Source organism: Copadichromis virginalis, linkage group LG3 (assembly GCF_057382275.1).
Source record: "Copadichromis virginalis isolate Kocher_CV1m ecotype Utaka linkage group LG3, C_Virginalis_male_GT1.1, whole genome shotgun sequence".
Taxonomy (NCBI): Eukaryota; Metazoa; Chordata; class Actinopteri; order Cichliformes; family Cichlidae; genus Copadichromis; species Copadichromis virginalis.
Genome location: NC_140620.1, coordinates 26,898,809 through 26,917,634, shown reverse-complemented (window position 1 = coordinate 26,917,634; position 18,826 = coordinate 26,898,809). Strand labels below are relative to the sequence as shown.

The window sequence follows — 18,826 nt, the reverse complement described above, 5'->3', positions numbered from 1 at the left end:
AGAGGCTGCTGACCTAATCAAAGCATATGTGGAGAGCAGGGTTAGGTTAGCAGACATATGCTGGTTGCTTTTATTTATTTATTTATTGCTTTTATAGGCAGTAATCGATGTTGCTGTAACAGGATGAGAACTAGATAAATGCCACTGCATTGCTTTGAACAGTCAGCAGAGTCTGCACATATAATTACAGATATTCCTGCAAAAAGTTAATTACTCAAAAGAATCTTGAATTTTAGTTTTGCATTTATAACAGCTGCTGCAACAGAAATAACCATGTTCTTTACATTAAAATAGCAACAAACCTTTCTGGAACAACTTTCAAGGTTCATGGCGAAGACAAAGATCTAATGACATGAAGACTCCAGTGAAACTTAAAGTATTAGGAACCAGTTTTAATGCGTGACCAACACATTTCCCCCTGTGGCCTTCACCAGGGTCATTGCTAAATACCCTTGTGATTGTGAAAAGACTACTGGTCAAGTCAAAAAGGAGTGTATGGTAAAATGACCAATGACCATGTGACAAGATCAAGCAAGCATTTTTCTGATGTGTTCACCGCTCAATGGTTTGTTGTCATATTGAACAAAATATTAGGTTCTCTTTGTATATTACACTCAGGCATCAGGAAAGAGTGGTAACTAGTTCATAGTTTTTAGCTAATGACATGTCAATCACAAGACATTGCTCAGAAAACGTGCAGATTCTCAGCTAGATCCACCTTCCACTCTTTACTTACAGTTTCACAACAGCAAACAAACACACAAATAAGTTGAAGTAATTGTTTCCTGTATGACTTCACTGGTCTCGCATCAGTAAGGACTTTTGCTCCTTGTTGCTTGAGTTCATTGAGGTGGTGAGCATACATTTATCCCCAGACATGTCCATGTACACAAACATTAAACAACTTCTTTCTGACTTGTTTCACACTTTTGCACCACTTCAGAGGAATCCCCTTAACCTCAAATCACTGTTTTCTTAAGGTATGACTTACCTTCACAGCTGTGTGGATTACGCATCATGTCACAGAAGGTCCACAAGCATAGATGCACGTGTGTGTTCATGTCTGTAAGCTATTATTGTTTCATCTCACTGAAAGCACAAATGCCATCCTCTCTCTCTCTATTTTTATATGAGGATGGGGTGGACAAAATAACAGGAACACCTCACAACAGTGATGGCGCTGAGTTGCAAAGCTGCCTGAGCTGCATTAGAGACTGCGCTGGTGTTATTCACCTATAACGTGCTACAGTTCGTGCTTCCCTGTGTGTGTCGCTTACAAGAAGGTCAACAAACACACCGCAGTGCTGCAGGAAGAGCATACATAATCAATCAGCCCTCAGTGCAAGCTACAAAAATAAAATATGGGTTACACACACACACACACACACACACACACACACACACACACACACACACACACACACACACACACACACACACACACACACACACACACACAGCAGCCTGCTCTGATATCTATAGCTTCCTATTAAAAGAGAATGTGTGTGTGTGTGTGTGTGTGTGTGTGTGTGTGTGTGTGTGTGTGTGTGTGTGTGGTTTTATTGTTTTATTTTTTTATTGTTTTATTGTTGGCAATAACAGAGGTCAAACGTTTACTATAGGTCTTTACCAGGTTTGCACACACAGTAGCTGGTATTTTGGCCCATTCCTCCATGCAGATCTTCTAGAGAGCAGTGATGTTTTGGGGACACGGACTTTCAACTCCCGCCACAGATTTTCTATGGGGTTGAGGTCTGGAGACTGGCTAGGCCACTCCAGGACTTTCAAATGCTTCTTACGGAGCCACTCCTTTGTTGCCCGGGCGGTGTGTTTTGGATCATTGTCATGTTGGAAGACTCAGCCTCGTTTCATCTTCAAAGTTCTCACTGATGGAAGGAGGTTTTGGCTCAAAATCTCACGATACATGGCCCCATTCATTCTGTCCTTAACACGGATCAGTCGTCCTGTCCCCTTGGCAGAAAAACAGCCCCATAGCATGATGTTTCCACCCCCATGCTTCACAGTAGGTATGGTGTTCTTGGGATGCAACTCAGCATTCTTCGTCCTCCAAACACGACGAGTTGAGTTTATACCAAAAAGTTCTACTTTGGTTTCATCTGACCACATGACATTCTCCCAATCCTCTGCTGTATCATCCACGTGCTCTCTGGCAAACTTCAGACGGGCCTGGACATGCACTGGCTTCAGCAGCGGAACACGTCTGGCACTGCGGGATTTGATTCCCTGCCGTTGTAGTGTGTTACTGATGGTGACCTTTGTTACTTTGGTCCCAGCTCTCTGCAGGTCATTCACCAGGTCCCCCCGTGTGGTTCTGGGATCTTTGCTCACCGTTCTCATGATCATTTTGACCGCACGGGATGAGATCTTGCGTGGAGCCCCAGATCGTGGGAGATTATCAGTGGTCTTGTATGTCTTCCATTTTCTGATGATTGCTCCCACAGTTGATTTTTTCACACCAAGCTGCTTGCCTATTGTAGATTCACTCTTCCCAGTCTGGTGCAGGTCTACAATACTTTTCCTGGTGTCCTTCGAAAGCTCTTTGGTCTTGGCTATGGCGGAGTTTGGAGTCTGACTGTTTGAGGCTGTGGACAGGTGTCTTTTATACAGATGATGAGTTCAAACAGGTGCCATTCATACAGGTAACGAGTGGGGGACAGAAAAGCTTCTTACAGAAGACGTTACAGGTCTGTGAGAGCCAGAGATTTTCCTTGTTTGAGGTGACCAAATACTTATTTTCCACCCTAATTTAGGAATAAATTCTTTACAAATCCTACCATGTGGATTCATGGATTTTTTTTTTCACATTCTGTCTCTCACAGTTGAAGTGTACCTCTGGTGCAAATTACTGACCTCTGTCATCATTTTAACCCTCCTGCCATCCTTTAAAAAACTCACACCCATTACCCTAGGGACCATTCTCAGCCACGCCCAAAAACGCTATAAAAAGACCATATATCCATATTTTATTCCACTTTGTTAGGATGCCTGGGTCGTCGACCCAGGGTTTTTGGAGTTTATGATATTATTTATACTTTCTAGTTTTTGGTTTCTTTGAGTTCTGTCTTATGGCTTATGTCTCTGTCTTCTTTAGTTGCTCTGTCTCCCCTATCACCTGCATCCCCTTGTCTAGTTCGCGTCTATGTGTATCCTAAGTTCCTATTTCCCCGTGTTCAGTCAGTGTTTGTGTCTGCCCTGTTCCCACGTCTCTGTTCCCTTTGTTATAGTGCCTGCCCGTGAGTCTGTGTTATGTTTCCTGTTTTACTTTGAAAGTCCATGTCTGATGTTAATGTGTCTGGTTTTGCTTCCCCTTGTCTCGTTAGGCCTGATTTGCCCCAGCTGTGTTTCCCTCCTGTTACCCATTCCCTGATTGTTCCCTCTGTGTATTTAAGCCCTGTGTTTCTTAGTGTCTGTGTCGCGATCTACCGTTTATTTTGCTGTGTGTTTTGCCTGTCCACCGGTGTAAGTTTATTTTGAGTTTTTCCCGTTATGTCATGTTTGCGTTCAGCATTAAAGCTGTTTTGGTTTAAGTTCTGTCTCTGGAGTCTGCACCTTGGGTCCTATTCCTGTCTGCACACAGCCTCACCTAACACACTTTAAATTAGCCAACCTTGTAAAACTACTTCTCCCTGAAATATTCATGTACAGTTTTAATTATATTTTCGTTGTTTTAACCCTTCAAATCCCAGTGTTATTACATGAGTGCCCTGTGTTATAAGCCCCAAAAAACAAAACTAAATATTTCCACAAAAAACCAGTTGAAGTAATATGTGATTGTCATTATAAGTAGGCCTTTAGATGGACCAAAGATTGGCACCAACATACATTTTGACCTGCCATTATTTTTTTGCATTTTTTTTGCAATTTAAAAATTCAAACTTCAAGGCCCTGAGTCTTCATTGACATCCAAGAAAAGAAGAAAAAATAAAATCATATAATCATAATTTGGGGATGAAAAATAGCGTTTATAATGGAAGTCAATGGGCAGAAAATGGTCCCCAGGGTGATGGGTGTGGGGATTTTTGCTGCTCAGCCATTTTAGGCTGATTTAAGGAATTCACACTGGAATATTAACATTGACAGGTAAAAACTATCCTGTGGCAAGTTTGGTTATATTCCACTGAACACAGTGGAAATGGCAGCCATTTAACACATAGCAGTGGCACAAAAAGGTCCCAAGAAGGCAGGAAGGTTAAGTGGGGGAACTTGCACAATCGGTGGCTGACTAAATACTTTTTTGCCCCACTGTATATAGTACACTCAAGGTATCCCACAATGCCTCACTGCGAGTAATGTACAACCAAGGGTCACTATCCACGCATTGTATCCCATCATGCATTGTTGCTGGAGTAAGAGGCGCTGGTTGGTTTACAGGACAGAATTTCATGAATGACAGGAATTCTTCAAACCCTGAACGCAAACACACACTGGAGCTTCATCAGAGTGTGTGATTGTGTTCCTGTTATGACACGGGTCAGCAGAGATGAGCTTCCTCTGAAGGGTGACCGGTCTCTCCCTTAGAGGCGGGGTAGAGACTCGTGAAACGAGACATGGTAAACGGCACCTCACGACAGAGTTAATGTCAAACTGTGGCTCTACCGCCTGAGCCACATGTAGAGCAGCTCATGTGTGAATGTCAGACACAAAGCACTCTGGCGTAGAGAAAAACGCCTGTTGCATGGAGAGCTTTGAGTGCTGCATAAGAACCAGACCATTTATCATTTTCCAAAATGACGTCACATGTGCTGTCGTGAGCCGCCGCAGTCCTGCATGTCTCACATTTTACAACTTTGTGTGTTTTGATGCTGCAGCTCGGTTAAAGACGTGAGTGTACCATCGTGTGGGTTTAACTGCAGTTTTAACAATGCACCAGCAGCTCACACATTACACAGACGGACATGCGGCAACAGTGTGAAAAAGATGAAACTTTGTGGAAAATGCTCAAATTCTCATGATGTGGAGGTTTGTCTGAGTGGCGACGCCCGTCGGTCTGCAGAATGCTGCTGCGGCTAACAGCAGTGATAAATGGATGTGACTGTGTGACGTCACCGTGCCATGCAGTGTCCCACGCAGCGGGTTTGCTGAGGCTTAACTCTTTCCACCTTTGATGCTTACAAGGATTTAGTTTGTTTCTCTTTTCTGAACTGAGTAGTTTCTGTCATACTTCATAACAACAGGTGAGCGTGGTCGCTGCCTACACAGCTGTCCTCGGAAAAAAAAACAGAACCTGTTCGTCCGTGTAGATTCTTGGTCATAAGGTCACAGTAGTCTAACGAGCTTAAAAAGAAGGCGACAGGACTTCTGGAAGCTTTTCAAATTTATGTACAGGTGACAGAACTCATCATTAAGGGTACAAGGGAGTTGGTCTAATACCATCTTAAGGGGAAAAGAGTTGAGGAGCTCGGTTACTCAGGGGCGTCCTCCACACCGACAGGAACCCTGAGGTGGTTCAGGATGGGGTGTGGATGCCTCCTGGGCACCTCGTTAGGAGGACACAAGCTCTCAGCTGGCTTGGGAACACAGCGTCACCAGAGCAAAGAGGACGGAGGAGGTGAAGGAATCACAACAGTCTGCTGGTGTTTTAAGCCCGAAGCATGTTCAGGATTGTTCTTCTGGTATTACTCTCCTTTTCTTAAAGTGGACTTTCCTTATAAAACAAGATGAGCAAACAGTAAAAACACTGAAACCAGGAAATCAAGAGCACAAGATTGAAGCAAATTGGTATTACATGAGCCCGGCCTTAGTTTAACTTCAGCTGAAATCTCTTCAGCACAATCTAAGATGTCTTTGGCATCCTGCTCATGGTTACTTTTGGAGGGTTTTAAACTATTTTAGAAGGACCTGCAGGGACCCATAAAACTGTTATTTGGTGTAAAACAACGTCCTCTTGCAGAACATTTTGCAGAGTTAAATTAAGATGATCAGTTGCAGCACGGACGTGCACTTGCAATCAGACAGCTTCTTGGCTTCTGCAGAGAGGGCTGCGCTTTATGTCAACATTACATTATCCTCGTCTTGGTGCAGCGGGTAGACCGAGAATCTGCAACAATGGCGAAAGCTTAGCTGGCTTAAGATGAGTCCGGGCATCTTTTCTCTGAGGACAAAGGAGGGATTTATATTCCAGCAATGTTCCCTGTTTATTTAAGGAGCTTTTCATGGTCTGAAATAAGGTAAACGAGAGCCTGTCACCTTTCTGAATGCACTCTGATTGCATATTGTGTGTTTAACAGTCTGCGGGTGTTAAACAGGAAGGTTTACAAAAACACGCCAACAGAAACAGACACTTTCTCTACACCTTTAACACAAATGTGAGTATTCAAACAGAGATGCCTCGGGTGGTGTATGTCTGTGTGTGTCTGTGTGTGTACACAAATAGCTTCCCAGCGACACACCCCAACTGACACGACTGCTCCGCCTGTGTTTAGTCCGTTTAGCCACTCTGAGCTTCTCACTGTCCTATTAGGTCACGCTGGCCTACATATTAAAATCTTATTCAGGTCAAATCTGAAGCTGAGTGCAGCTCGCACGCAGGAGCGTCCCATTATTTCATGATAATGTCTTTTACTGACGATTCTCAAGGTCACCTTGATTAAACACTCGATAGCTTCAAATTTAAACCCAAACATATTTGAGCTCTGATTCTTTGAAATCGGAGCTTGAAATGTGGTAAACATATGTTTGACTTCCAGACGATTAAGCCCACAGACTGACGGTTTCCTCTCGTCGCACCCCGATGTTCACATTTCCAGGCTGAAGTGAAATTTGTCCATGAACTCGAGCACCTGCTGTGGACTCGAAAGTCCTTCTAGAAGCAAGTCTAGCAACTCAGCAGCCATTCTGGATCAAATCCAGGGAGTTACTCATTCCTCTGTATGAAAACATGTGAATGAGCGCCCGCTTGCTAACTTGATCTACAGGTAACTCACTTCCTCCTGATGACAGCCTCCTACACAAATACCTGCCCAGGACAAAAGATTCACTCATTCATCTTTCGCTCAACCAGCCACACCTGCATCTACCTGCAGCTCTTCCATGTGCTTTGCTCACCGGTCTGAAGGCGTTCGCAGGAGCGTTTCACTCTTTAGTCTGAACTGGTTTCACGTTTATGTCAGACACAAAAGCACTCCACATCACTCTCCTCACATCCTGTAGAGCAGGGATGTCACATTATAGTGTTTCTGTTAGTTTTTAACAGATTAAAGATAAACATCGCCTTCCTGTATTCCCCTGATGGAGGTGCAGACACCACGTTGGCTCCTGAAGCAAAACCCTTCATTTCTCGTCCCAGTTCAATTATCGGTCCAAATCATACCACTCTGACTCCAAAGAAGGAAACATTGAGATCTGATAATGGTGTGCAACAGCATTATCAGATCTCAATAATAATGCTGCCCATAATGATGGGCAGACACCACCCTCACTGATGCACATCCAGTCATTTTGTTGTTTAAGGGGGATTGAAACAGTTTCAGGTCAGACAAGAGCTTCACAGGTTACTTCTAGCAGACGTGTTTCAGGGTATGAAGATATAAATCCTTGTTCTTGCTCGATGAACTTGGGCTCATGGATTATGCAATATGTAGATCATCTTTACAGAAGATTTCATGGCAGTTTCTTAATCTTAATTTTGTTAAAGTCTATATGGTTTGTTTATTTTTAGGTTGGTGCTAAATCATTTATCTGATAGGCTTTATTGTGAAGTACTACAAAATAAAAGTCATATTTGTACCGAATTTGACTTGCAAAAATAAAAGTCACTGAAGAGGATGTTTTACTGTCACCACCAGAGCCAAAGACCAGAGCTGGATTCTTAAAATATTCAAGTGAAATCACACTGGATCCAAACACAGCAAACACACATCTGTTATTATCTGAGGGGAACAGAAAAGCTATGTATACCAAAGAAGAACAATCCTATTCTGATCATCCAGACAGATTTACTGGATGGCTTCAGATCCTGAGTAAAGAGAGTCTGACTAGACGTTGTTACTGGGAGGTGGAGTGGAGAGGAATAGGAGTTGAAGTAGCAGTCACATACAAGAATATCCGAAGAGTAGGAAAATCAGACGTGTTTTTTTGGATTCAATCAAAAATCGTGGTCACTGAAGTGTTATATCAACAAATATGAATTTTGGCACAACAAAATCCAAACTGTCCTCTCAGGTCCTCGGTCCTCCAGAGTAGGAGTGTACCTGGATCACAGAGCAGGTATTCTGTCTTTCTACAGCGTCTCTGAAACCATGACTCTCATCCACAGAGTCCAGACCACATTCACTCAGCCGCTCTATGCTGGACTTGGTCTTGGACCTGGAGTCACTGCAGAGTTGATTAAAGTCAAACAGAGAAGACAGGTTCATGTTGATCCCTGACCATTATATGTACTTGTGTAGTTTCTAAATGAGGCTTTACATTTTAGAAGCTGAGAAGTTCAGTGGTCCATTGATGTGTGAAAATAATATTGCACTGATTCAAACTGTACTTACATTTATATACCTTACATCAATATAAATCTGAATTTGTTCTTATGGCTGATAATCATGTGAGTTTAAATGATACTACTCTTCATATTCAGCATGTTTGAAATCTGTCATCAGTCTGGTTAGTGCTTTTATTCTGTAGTTGCTGTAGTGGGTTGTCAAATGCAACAATATATTGGAGCTGCAGTGATTCATCAGTTAGTCAATGATTAGAGAATTGATTGTTTTATCATTATTTTAGTCACATTTAAAGCTGGTTCCAGTTTCTGAAATGTGAAGATTGTTGATTTTCTTGATCATATATATCTGGTTAAGCTGGGCATACACTATGTGATTTATTAATTTTTATTTTTAAAAAATTTTCAGTCGTGTTATTCAGCTCAAACTGTATGACTGAATCACAGGGGTTAGAAGTTTGTAGGTCACGATGGGGGTCTCACACTATACAGCCCGATGCTCTGATGCGACCTGAGTGCTCACACTGTGCGTCCATAACATGAAGCCTATAACACAAAATCTGTCTCAGCACAGTGCAGTCCATCACCAGTGTTCGGTCCTCCAGCACCAGCTGGACTGGTTAAAACAGCAGAACACAGGATCCATCAGACAAGCGACTCAGAATGAGTTGGACAATGCTGCGGTCGAGGTACTGCAACTACATGACTTGGATGTGTGTGAAAAAGTACTCTGGAAACCTTCAGAGATACCTGACTCTTGAACGATGGGGGATTATGAAAAGATTGTAGTGACTTAAATGTGCCTGATGGAGTTAGTAAGGGTGCCGCTGTGCCTCGAGCTGATGACAGCACCATAGAAACGGATGTGTTAGTGGAGGAGGTTTGGACACACGTCTGCTTTAATGTGTTTTGCTATTAAAAGATGACAGAATGTTTTATTTACACTAATAGTTGTTAATAAATAGGATTTGCTGAATCAAATTATGTTCTGATATTGTTTTTGTATCATCGTTACATAACATCAATTTCCACATTGTACACATGCAGTTATAGTGATGACAGACACATTAGTAATGATGATGTGAGACACTTACTGACATGTACAGATGGATTTTCTAAGTATGCATGCAGGTGTCTTCAAACCAAGACAGGAACATCTGTTGCATCTGCTTTTGAGGACGAGTGAGGGACGTGTACCTGCTAATACGTACGGCTCTGATGTCACTAACATCTCCTTGAACTCTAAATCAGTGTTTCCAACCACTGTGCCGCAGCACATACAGGGAGTGCAGATTTATTAGGCAAGTTGTAACAAAATAAACAGGAAAAAAGAAAAGAAAAGCCTTGTTAAGCCATGACATATGCTCTTCGTCCCAGGAGGGTAAATCATACCAAACCTAATTGGCAGGTTCAAATTTGTAACAAAAGACAAATCATCGGCCAGATTAATCTCAAGCATTCATCCATCAGCCACACACCTTGCGACACACAACATACAACATAACCCTGATGTCTTTTCACATAATAAGTTTCTTCTCATGTAATCAGATGTGTGCCATGTTAAAACTTCTTCACACACCTCAGAAACTCAACAACCTATTAGCTCGCCCAGCTCACTCTTTCAAGACCCCTCATCAGCATTCTGTTTTCCCCCAGCTTTGATGCAATCATCTGTCCTCCCATAATATTAGTCCACTAGTCTATGTATCACTTCTCATCTAAGTGACTTGGATAAGATGACAAACAGAATCACATGCTTAAGATGCTGTCTGGTCTTCATGAGTTTCATTGTATGTGTATGTAGGGTTAGTAGGATTAATACATTTTCCGTTTGTGTTTTTTTTGTGTACCTTTTTCATTTTGTAGTGCTTCAGACTCCTCAAATGTTCCCACTTAAAGCAGTTATTTTCCTTTTTCACAGGTTTGCTAACCCAAATTTTGATTTCCCACACTAAACAACAGCATTCCTCTGTATACTCACCTGCTTCTTCCACTCTGTTCTCCTCTCCCACTCTGCAGTCCAATGGCAGTCAGTTCTCTTCAGCTTTGGCCTGTGTTTTCCACTGTCTCATCTTGGCATTTCACTCCAAAAGTGGCAAATGTCACACAGTGAAGTTGTAGCTTGCTGGAAACACATGTCCATCCAGTCAGGTGATGGGTTTTCTTTCTCTCTGATGCCGTTTGCCCAAAGCGCTGCTGGACCTCTCTGCTCAGGATACTGCTGTCTCTTGACCTGCTGTGAGCTCTTGATATCCATCTCATTGTTCTAGAACTGCACTCCTTGTCTTCAGACAGAGGTTAGCTTCCGTGGAGCTTGCTTTCTCGGGGTGAGAAACACATAGGAGTTAACCTGTAAACACAATTCAGCCAAGACTCGGCCTGGGTGTTTCTAATGATGTTAACCTATAATTGTCGTCCAACTGCTGCATGTGGAAATTTGATCCTGGTCTGCTTTTCACCTGCAAGTCACACCCTCTGCTAGGCCGGGTTAGCCTCGCAGAGGCAGTGGCGAGGCTAAATGCTGGCGAGGTGAATGCTTTGCAATGTTTTCCATCCCCTTTCAAGGCATACTTACTACTTACTCAGTTTATTCCCCATCATGGCTCAAGAGTTGGGAGTTCGTCTTGTAATCGGAAGGTTGCCGGTTCGAGCCCCAGCTTGGACAGTCTCGGTTGTTGAGTCCTTGGACAAGACACTTCACCCGTTGCCTACTGGTGGTGGTCAGAGGGCCCGGTGGCGCCAGTGTCCAGCAGCCTCGCCTCTGTCAGTGCGCCCCAGCCATCACCAGTGTGTGAATGGGTGGATGACTAAATGTGTAAAGCGCTTTGGGGTCCTTAGCGTCCTTAGGGACTAGTAATGCATTTACACTTAACAAGACAACTTTCAGCCGCACACAGACCACGTCTGGCCCACACTTGTTCACACACAAAATAGGCCTATGATCTCCCTTAAAGCAGAGTCACCAGTGAGAGCTCTATCCTCCTTACATACAAAACCAAACACTTTACGTCCTCAGTGGCGGAGAAAAAAACCTCCTTTCGGTGGTGAAACCATCCTTAAACCTTCTTGAAAACTGGCGGACAAACCAGACCTCCTTAAAAAAATTAAAAACTGGTGGGGAAATCAGGTAGCTTATCCACCTTAAAATAAAATAAATAAACAGCCTTTATTGCAGCCTTTTATTCTCATGGTCACAGAAGGTTACAACACTGCGTGTGTGTGTGTGTGTGTGTGTGTGTGTGTGTGTAATAATAATAATCACAGGGAGAGAAACACACACAACTAATAGGTACTATCTAACACCAGTGCAGAAGATGCAAATTCATAGAAAATATCAATATGACTCATGTAATGTTCAGTAGAAAACCAGCGTGTCTCATGGAGTAGCCCCGAGAAAACATTAGTGAATGTTGTATATCAGTCAAACAGGAGATCTTCTGTCACCATCAGGTGACACAGTTATTAAACAGTTAATTAAACGTCATCAGAGTTGTTACTTTATCATTTCTATTAGTGTTCCCTTACCAATGTCTTTTTTTCTGTGTATTCTACTATGTCTACTTCTAGTTGTTATATGGCTGTCTATGATGGTACTGCATACTGTTTTTGGTGCACATATCTGTGTTTCTCAGGTCTGTTCCCTGGATTTTCTCTGGATTTTGTTCACCTGGCTTTTATCCTGTATGTTTCAGTTGTTTGTATTAAATTACAGTAGTTTTCTTTTTCCTCTTTAATAAACATGTGGAACTATTTTTTTTAAATAAGATAGCGCTGGAGTTTTCTTCCTTTTTGAATTTTTCAATGCATTTTTGTCATGTTACAATGGCGTTGATTTGTGTTATTGTCCGACGAAGATCACGAGTGCTGGAAACATTTGCAAAACAACTGGTAAAGTTGGAAACTTGTAGTGTGCGAGCTGTTGATTTTTTTGTTCATGGACATTGTTAACTATGTTTCAGATCAGTAACTGGCTCATTTGTTTGTTTGTTTTGCATAGATGTGCATGTATTTATTTTATTGTTGCTCTGTTTTGACGTTGCTAGTTTGAGATACTGTCATCTCTGAGATGAGTTTTTGTACCTGATCTCTGGGCAGAAACAATAAACTTGACTAAACTGATATTAAAAACACTGGTTTGTTCTAATCCAGATGTAGTAGCTTTATGATGGTTTCTGCAGGTTGAAGAACAGCTGGAATCATCATCTGAACATTTAACTCCTGTAAGAGCAGCACAAAGATGCAGAAACAGGCTCTCTCTCAGTGTCGTTTTACAAATGTTACAGCTGCAGTAAAAACAAGATGAAAATAATCAGGGTGAATTTAATTGTTACTGAAACAACATGTAAGGTCTTCACTAAATACCTCACCATCTACAATCCCTCTCTAATCAGTCGTGTTGATAGGCTGTAAAGCTGTAAAACCATAAAAGTCCACAAAAACACCACTGCAAGCATCACAGGGAAACATTAGTGCAGGCACACAGTGACTGTTTCGCTTTCAGCTTCTGCAGCCAAGCAGAAAATATGCAAATGAGGAACAAAATCGAAGAGATTTAACAGAAGTAATGACCTTTTTTTTCTGTCCTGCTAAAACACATCACCAATAGCAGAAACATTAGACGTGCTTGTTTAACTAAAGGAGAATCGCAGAAAGAATCTGGACACCAGCACTTAAGCAGCTAACACATAATAAAGGGAGCTGTAACGGAAAAACAGGGAGAATAAAAACACCATAAACAACATCCTGACTCATCTGCATGAATCACAGCAGGTTCGTCTGGAGTGTGTTTGTTTTAATTGTTGCTCTGAGTTCACACTTGTGCACACAGAAGCATCTCTGTTGTTTTGTACCTCTGGTCACATTAAGATGGGCAGTGGGAGACTTTGGAGAGGATTGCCCGCAAAAAATCAAATACAGTTGACATAATCTTCCAACAGCAGAATCTTTTTTTCTGGATAAATCAAAATCAGAGACTTGAACACCTACACAGCATCTGAACATGTGCATACTGTCCTCACTACAGTACCAAAGCTCATCATCTTGTTATGACTTATGGTTCCATAACAGGGTGTCAGTTCTGGAGTTTCCCCAAAATTACTGTTAACAGTACATATTCAGTCATAACCACACAGGCACTGCCTCTAAATAAAACTCAGTATCTGTAAAAACACCCCATGATGTGAAGATGAGAGTAATGAGTTACACAGACCATCAGAGGGGGCAAAAGTACAGACGTTCTTTACTTAAGTAGAAGTACAGATACCCGTGTTTTTAAAAAAAATATTCTCCAGTAAAAGCACTGAAGCAACTTCTTTGAGTAAAAGTGAAAAAGTACAGTTTACAGGTTACAAGGTAACTAAAGCTTGTGCTATATTAATATAAGAATATAATCAGAAAATATTATCAGTGCACAAGAATACAAATATTATTCTAATCTAAATTCTAATTCTAATGAATGTGCTTATTTTGATTTGAAAGATTTCAAAACAATAACTGTTTCCTGTTGCCTACTTTGTAGAGGGTGACTTTGCCTCTAAACAGGAAAATGAGCAGTCAGGGGTTGAAGTGGTGGAGGAACTCTAAAATTAGTAATGGCGCTCAGTGTAGGGAAAAAATGATGGCCCACAATAATTTCTGATGTAAGCTTCATAAAGTTTTCTTAGTGTAAAGGCTGCAATCAGCTGACCTGCTGCTCTTTGTGGATTTACACAACTGAACTTAACAACATGTACGCAGTTTCACCAGCTATCATATCTGATGTCCATCCCCTACACTCACACTATGGTAAATGGTAAATGGACTGGTTCTTATATAGCGCTTTTCTACTCTTCTGAGCACTCAAAGCGCTTTACACAACTTGTGCATTCACCCATTCACACCAGCACATTTTTTCTAGGTGCTTTCTAACTGACATTCACACACATTCATACTCCGATGGATGCATCGGAGAGCAATTTCGGGTTAGTATCTTGCCCAAGGATATTTGGCATGCAGACTAGGGGAAGCCAGGAATCGAACCACCAACCTTCCGATCAGTAGATGACCTGCTCTACCACCTTGAGCTACAGCCACTATGCGGCTTCACACTAGACAGTATACAGCTCATACAAAGTTTCAATTCAGTTAAGTAATCTAAGCATCATTATCTTAAATGCACATTCATTTCTGCCACACTTCATGTAACCATAAGCTGTCCAACAGTGTTTTATAGTGAATTCACCACATGAATGCAAACTAACCTGTTTTCCCCGGACACAACAACACACTAGCTACTCTGAAGTACCACAACCATAACTCCAGCCCACTTTAATCCCTGAGTATAAACACTAGATGAACTTAAAGGAACAAGTCTGCTTTGGAAATGTAAGGAGGAACTATCCATCCATCCATTCGCTTCCGCTTATCCTTTTCAGGGTCGCGGGAGCCTATCCCAGCTGTCATAGGGCAAGAGGCAGGGTACACCCTGGAGAGGTCCCCAGTCTGTCGCAGGGCCACAGGGACAGACAACCATTCACACTCATTCGCACATTCACACGTAGTGACAATTTGGATTATCCAATTAACCTATCCCCACAAGCTGCATGTCTTTGGACGGTGGGAGGAAGCCGGAGTACCCAGAGGGAACCCACGCAAACACGGGGAGAACATGCAAACTCCACACAGAAAGCCCCCGGCCTGATGGTGGAATTGAACTCAGGACCTTCTTGCTGTGCAGCAACAGTGCTAACCACCGTGCCACCATGCTGACCGCATAATAATTGTTTATTTAATAATCATTAATCAATTTAATTCAATTTTTTAATAAGCAAATGAACACAACAGCAGTTGTGTCCTGGTGCTTTATGCAGGCCTGGGGATCTGAAGACCATTTAAAGGTTCCTGGATGAACACTTCTTGTTTTTTAGGAATTTAACTGAATTTTTAGGATTTTACTGTACTAATAAATTCTGTTCGTGTTTTTGTAGATTTTTATTATTTTTATTAAAAAACTTGTGGTGAAAGCACCATGAGACTCATCGGTAGCAGAGTGTGAAATGCTTCCTGTTTCCCAGTTATTGATTGTAAATCTCTAAAATGGTCAGTAAATACAATCAGATGACACTGTGTTTAAAGAAGAGATTTAAGAAAGTTCAACAAATCAACCAAGTGAAAAATTCCACTTTAATTACCACAAGTCAAAGTGGACACAATTCTATCCCCAGAGACGAAACCAAGTGTTATACCAGGCAGTAAACATGTTTATTTAACCTTCAGACTGTATTATCATCAAACATTATATAGTGTTATTTACAGCGATTCTTTTCCATGTACATTATTTTCCAGTCCCCTTCAGCCTCACCACTGTTGTTATGAAGGAGCAGTGGTGATGAGCTACTGGGTCTGCTGAGCTCTAAAACTAAAACTGGTACTCGGAACCTGAAGTTTGAACAGTGACGCAGCCACACAGCTTGTTATGTCCAGGCTAACAGTCCTCACAGCTGCAGAAAAAACAGCGAACATGTTCCCCTTGTGTGAATCTGTTGGACTGTTTCTTGTAAGTGAATTCAGTGCCTGAAGATGAACACTAACAGCTAAGTGTGATTGACTTAAGACAAACACTTACTGACTTTTGTAGATTCAGTTACTACGGCAACAGTCCCTCCTCCTCCCCCTCTGCCTGTTAGTGTTGAATTCAAAACAGCTTATCTGGCTCCCTCTGCTGGTTAAACTGTTGAACTACCACATTAACTTGTTACCAAAAAGTTGATTCTGTGACCTGTGAGGTCAGTTCCTTCATCATTAATATGCAATAATACTAATAATACCAATAATAACAACTTTTTCTAATGATTTTTCTTATCTCTATATTTAAAATATAATATGTATAATACAATATATATTACAAGTAAATAAAATAAATAAAATAAAATCATTTAAAGTAATTAAATATTTAGAATAATGATCATCTGAACCTTTGCATTAAGAAGTAAGAAGTCTTTTCATTTTTGTTGAATACCCCCGATTTAAAGCAACACTTACTGTTGGCTTCATCAGAAATTCCAGAGCATTCCTAATATTTTGGCCAGTCTATCACCATACATGAAGGGGAAATCATGTTAGTAACTCATTTCAACAAGAACCGGGCGCAGGGGCATGTTTATCACCTCTTTCTTTAGCAGTTGCTAAAGAAAGAGGTGATAGGTCCTATAGGTCCTATAGGTCCTATAGGTCCTCAGAGGACGAATATTGATGCTGGATGAGTGTGTAGACTCACTGAGTGCTGACAGTGAGGGGTAGTTGTGTAGAAACTGGTTGTGATCCTCTGTGTGTGAGAGCTGCTCCAGCTCGCCGTCTTTCCTCTTCAGCTCAGCGATCTCCTGCTCCAGCTTCTCCTGAAGCTCTTTGACTCGACTCACTTCAGTTTCCTGCTGGGATCTGACCTGCTGCTTCACATCAGAGCTTCTTTTCTGGATGAGACGGATCAGCTCAGTGAACATCTTCTCACTGTCCTCCACTGCTTTATCAGCAGAGCCATTGATGGCCTCCACCTCCTGTTGAAGCAGCTTCACATCTTTCTCTTGCTCCTGGATTCTCTGCTGGATGTTTAGTCGTCTCACCTCGAGCTCCTTCTGCTTCTCAGTCCTTTCTGCTGCAGCTGGGACTGTTTCATGGCCTTTATGTTCATCCATCGTGCAGAGATAACAGATACTCTGCTGATCAGTACGACAGAAAATCTTTATCACCTCATCATGACGAGAGCAGATGTTCTCCTGGAGCTTCTTGGAGGGGGCCACCAGCTTGTGTTTCTTTAACGGAGCTGCATCATAGTGAGGTTGGAGGTGTTTCTCACAGTAAGAGGTCAGACAGACTAAACAGGACTTGATGGCTTTCAGCTTCCTCCCAGTGCAGACATCACAGGCCACATCTTCAGGTCCAGCATAGCAGTGATCAGCTGGAGCAGCTTGGAGTCCAGTCTTCTTCAGCTGCTCCACTAAAGCTGCTAACATGGTGTTTTTCTCCAGGACAGGCCTCGGTATGAAAGTCTTCCTGCACTGAGGGCAGCTGTGGATTCCCTTCCTGTCCTCTTCATCCCAGAAACTTTTAATACAGTTCCTGCAGTAGTTGTGTCCACAGGTTGTAGTCACCGGATCCTTCAGTAGATCCAAACAGATGGAACAAGAGAAGGTTTCTCGGTCCAGCTGAACTCCTTTCTGCGCCATTTCTCCTCTCAGTGTCAGTGACTGTGTGAGTTTCACTTCCTTATAACTGAAACTAGTCTGAGCTCTGATCTCAACAACATGTTTCTGCAGTGAATGGAGCCTGTCAGCTCTTACACGTCACCACATGTTGGTTACACCCATCTTCAAACTGCAGATCTGAGGGGGAGGGAACGAGGAAACACGTGGACAGAGAGGAGGTGCTGTGTTTAAGAGCAGGAAGAAGAGGGAGGTTATCAGGCTGTGCTTCACTCCAGGAAGAGGAGCAGTTAGAGAGTGAAACTGTGTGTTTAACCATTTTTATTTACTGCTTCTTCTATATAAATAATTTTTAAAAATCCAGCTTTAATGAACACTGGACAGAAACGTCTCAGGTAACAATAACTGTCAGAACAGCAGAGGCTGCTGACCTAATCAAAGCATATGTGGAGAGCAGGGTTAGGTTAGCAGACATATGCTGGTTGCTTTTATTTATTTATTTATTGCTTTTATAGGCAGTAATCGATGTTGCTGTAACAGGATGAGAACTAGATAAATGCCACTGCATTGCTTTGAACAGTCAGCAGAGTCTGCACATATAATTACAGATATTCCTGCAAAAAGTTAATTACTCAAAAGAATCTTGCATTTTAGTTTTGCATTTATAACAGCTGCTGCAACAGAAATAACCATGTTCTTTACATTAAAATAGCAACAAACCTTTCTGGAACAACTTTCAAGGTTCATGGCGAAGACAAAGATCTAATGACATGAAGACTCCAGTGAAACTTAAAGTATTAGGAACCAGTTTTAATGCGTGACCAACACATTTCCCCTTGTGGCCTTCACCAGGGTCATTGCAAAATACCCTTGTGATTGTGAAAAGACTACTGGTCAAGTCAAAAAGGAGTGTATGGTAAAATGACCAATGACCATGTGACAAGATCAAGCAAGCATTTTTCTGATGTGTTCACCGCTCAATGGTTTGTTGTCATATTGAACAAAATATTAGGTTCTCTTTGTATATTACACTCAGGCATCAGGAAAGAGTGGTAACTAGTTCATAGTTTTTAGCTAATGACATGTCAATCACAAGACATTGCTCAGAAAACGTGCAGATTCTCAGCTAGATCCACCTTCCACTCTTTACTTACAGTTTCACAACAGCAAACAAACACACAAATAAGTTGAAGTAATT

The 18,826-nt window shown here is 41.8% G+C and overlaps 1 protein-coding gene and 2 pseudogenes across 1 annotated transcript in view; 1 reads left to right on the top strand and 2 right to left on the bottom strand.

Moving 5' to 3' along the window:
* LOC146713746 (uncharacterized) overlaps nucleotides 1–18,826 on the bottom strand; it is a 100,031-nt gene that overhangs the window by 38,419 nt on the left and 42,786 nt on the right. The gene's annotated exons all lie outside the window — the stretch shown is intronic.
* On the top strand, nucleotides 5,473–8,792 carry LOC146713751 (tripartite motif-containing protein 16-like protein; annotated as a pseudogene).
* LOC146713750 (tripartite motif-containing protein 29-like) lies at nucleotides 16,665–17,784 on the bottom strand (annotated as a pseudogene).